The sequence below is a fragment of the Fundulus heteroclitus genome, chromosome 7, assembly GCF_011125445.2.
Source record: "Fundulus heteroclitus isolate FHET01 chromosome 7, MU-UCD_Fhet_4.1, whole genome shotgun sequence".
NCBI lineage: Eukaryota > Metazoa > Chordata > Actinopteri > Cyprinodontiformes > Fundulidae > Fundulus > Fundulus heteroclitus.
Window position 1 is genome coordinate 4,979,194 of NC_046367.1, and position 3,696 is coordinate 4,982,889.

Below are 3,696 nucleotides of genomic sequence, written 5' to 3' on the forward strand. Positions count from 1 at the left end.
GCCAATTTAGTACGTGCACTTTTGTTCTATTTATTTGCCAAATATTTTTTTTACTATTCATATTGTGAATACATTGTAAAAACAAACCAAAGGACTTTTGAACTTCTAACAAGTGGCATTCCGAAAACTATAATATACTTGGTTGCAGTGTTGACTCAACTCTTATCATTGTTTACTAAAATGTCTCATTGGAAACTTTTAATATAAGGACTCCAGCTGAACCAGTAAACTGATTGGTGTCCCACTATTCCATTTAGAATTTCCACATCAATTCTACCAATTGCAATCGATTCATAAACTGCGTTCCAAAGACCTTAAATATCCAATTTTTGCAAAACCCAAGGGGATTCATTTGAAACTTTAAATCTCAAAGGTTTTTGAAAGGTTATTTGACAAGAAATAATCTGGCACTCAGAACCGTCAGTAGACATGGCGCTGGTAACCGCCAGAGGGAATGATCTGCTGTGGATGAGTTTTCTTTTTTCTATATAAAAACCATTTTGAATGAAATCATTGGATACATAAATTAAACTAATGTGTAAATTCTAACTATAACTGTCTTCATCTCACCTGCTCAGCCAATATCCTGATAACACGCCTCCGTCCCAGCCTAACGGCGGCGGTCTCATCTCCTCCACCCTTTATAAAGTCCGGCTTGATGTGTGCAACTGCTCCTCACCTGAGCTTTCTTCACCCCCACAAGGTCTCCACCTTCGCACAGCATACCTTTCATCTTATGTTTGTGTCATGACTTTGTTACCGGACAAAATGTTTCTGTATGTGCTTGCTTTATTACAAAAAAAAAAAAAAAGTTGATTCTGACTGTTAAAACATAAACAACTTAGCCGTTTATCAGTTTTGTAAAGAAATTTTTTATTGATTCCAGTCATTGTTCAAAAACAATAAGAAACATTGTATTTACACATATAAAATATTGCACGTTATTAACTTTGCTTGTCTATCTAATTTTTAAAACAAGGTTATCCAATTGTTAAACAATGCTGTTACAATATATTTACAACTACTTTATTGGTTCTACTTTCTCTCCAAGATATTACAGCCACTTATATGAAAACCAAATAATGGTAATAATGTAATACATTAAAATAACACATTATGAAAAAGAATGACTGCATAAGGCAAATGTGCTTCAGCAGAAATTATTTAAAATGGCATCTCACAAAAAAACAAAAACAAAACAACAATATGTGACAACTGAAATGTGTAAAAGACTGGAAAACAACTAATATTCTCCTTGCATACAGTATTAACATTCAGGACAGTGTCCAGGTTTGCCATCAGAGTAGTAACGAGGGTACTCTCCTCGTCTTCCATTTCCGGCGAAGCCCACACAGTCTTTATATTACCGGTTGCAGGAAAAACACGTTTCAACCGCAAAAGGAATCCGATTTTCTGCCTTGAATGACTCTGAAAATTTACCCCAGTGGATCTCACCTGTTAATAAAAAATATATTTCATGAAGTTAAAATCTAATTTTGCATGTTTTAAGTGAAAAAGATCAAAGGTCCTTACCATCCAGCCAAGCAAAGTGAGTCTTCTTCCCAGAAACAAAGCACTTGAAGGCCAATGCCAAGGTATGTCTTGGCATGCCAGGGTGAGGTAAGCTTTGTCTCCCTGTGCTAGTACCACCTCCTGGAGAACAGCTTCAAGTCCATTCAAAGGCATCTGAAGATACAAAAAAAATTAAATAAAAAAACAGGTGCATCGCAAGACTGTCATACCGGAAGAATGGCTATGACACGTGATTATGAATGAGTCTTACCTGTAAGATTGACGGTATCCTTTGCACCTGCATGGGGAAGAGCATTAAACAATAGTTAATACTTTATATCTCTCTAGATCCTTTCCATCTCTAATAAAATAAAAAATGCTGTCCAAATAATGAATTTTAATTTATTTTTTTAAATCATTTAGGGTTTTAGTGTCATTTGCACATAAAGATATCCAAATTAAAATGATTAGTTATGTGTAAATTTAACTTTAACATAATTTTAGGGACAAAACGTAATAGCTACTGACATAAAAGGAAAACGTTAGTACTCATCAGGAAATATACAAATGATTGGTATAAAAAAGCATGTTTGAAATTAATCACTGCAGATTCTTTAACATTATTGTTACTGTTTTGTAGGATTTAACCATTAATTTTAGAAGTCACAATGGCTTCCAGATAACAGATATATATTCTGCAAAAATTTAATTAAAACTGTAAAAGTGATATTGCTCAAACAGCCAAGGGCAGGTATTAACTAATTAGATTTACTCAATTACTCTGTAACTTTTGACAAAAAAAAAATAAAAAAATTAGGACTATTTTTCCTTATGTTATTATCTTGAGTAAATTTTGTTGATACGCAACCCAATGCGTGTAACTTAACTGAATGAAGAACACATTTTATCCTATAAAAAAATAAAACACGATACACACATAAATGTTGTTCATGCTAGGTTTCTTCTAACCTTAATTTGTTTTCTTGTAATAATATTTTTCATTTTTGGTTATAAAATGCCGAACAGTGCACATAACTTAATTTTTATTCATGTCTGCAGAAATAAATTGGCAATATTACATTGCACATTATGATCCGTAAAACAGGACTTAATAATAGCCATCTCACCAAATACTTTGTTACTCTTCAGTGTGTTTTTTTGCACAGTTACTTATTAAAAATATATTGAAGTAGTGGTACTCGTGGTTATTAGAATATCACATCTGGGTACTACACCCACCTATGATGGCAGCTGTTAGTTTATAAAAAAATATTTGACTTTCCATAAATGTAACATTGTGGAGGAGTGAAAATGACGACACAAAGGATGTAGGTTTGAACAGCTCTTTACTCGACTCCAACTGAGAGCAACTGTACAGAAAACCATATATATACACCAACGAACAAACATATTTCTCCTCACTACAACTTCTCCACTGAGTGAGAGTGGAGCCCCCTAGTGGTCCGCCACATATGCCCCCCCCGAACACTCAGTAGGGTAAAATAACAACTAATCCAGATTCGTGCGTTTCAATAAACGTCCAAAACGGCTGAACTTGGACCCTGTAGGATGATCCTGGGACATCCGTGCCTGAGGACGAAGGCGACATGGAGGGGCTGCAGGGGGGTTGAGCTCCGATAAATGAGGATCTCTGGAGGGAGAACAGCGGTCCATTAAAACAGTGGAGGGGGGTCTTCCCCTGCGAGGAGCTTGGGCCGTTACCACCTGATCGTCCGCCAAGACATGAGCGGGTTTGAGCCTGTCAACACAGATAGTTTCCTTACGCCCTCCCAAATCCAAAAGAAAATGTTTAGGCCCTGGTTCAAGGACTCTGAAAGGGCCATCATACAAAGGTCGTAGGGGTGTTCTGTGTGCATCGTGTCGAACGAAAACAAATTTAGAGTTCTCTAAGTTCTCAGGAACAAAGGACTGGGGCAAACAATGGTGAACAGGGGTGGGAACCAGAAAGGAGTCTCCCTGAGGGAAAAAACGTTGCCCAAGTGGACCGAACTGTGGCGCAGGGGAATCAGGTAAAAACGCCCCAGGGACACGCAGGGGCTGACCGAAAACCAGTTCAGCTGTGGAAGCGCCAAGGTCCTCTTTAACGGCTGAACGCAAACCGAGCATGACCCATGGAAGGCGGTCAACCCAGTTTCCATCAGTTAAAGAAGCACGGAGCGCAGC

General features: G+C 37.4%; 1 long non-coding RNA gene across 1 annotated transcript; it reads right to left on the reverse strand.

Moving 5' to 3' along the window:
* Positions 1-489: 489 nt before the first annotated feature.
* LOC110367674 lies at positions 490-1,938 on the reverse strand. The gene is made up of 3 exons (XR_004931331.1): positions 1,784-1,938; positions 1,534-1,686; positions 490-1,455 (listed from the first exon to the last, which is right to left on the reverse strand). It is a non-coding gene; the product is annotated as an uncharacterized LOC110367674 (long non-coding RNA).
* Positions 1,939-3,696: the final 1,758 nt, after the last annotated feature.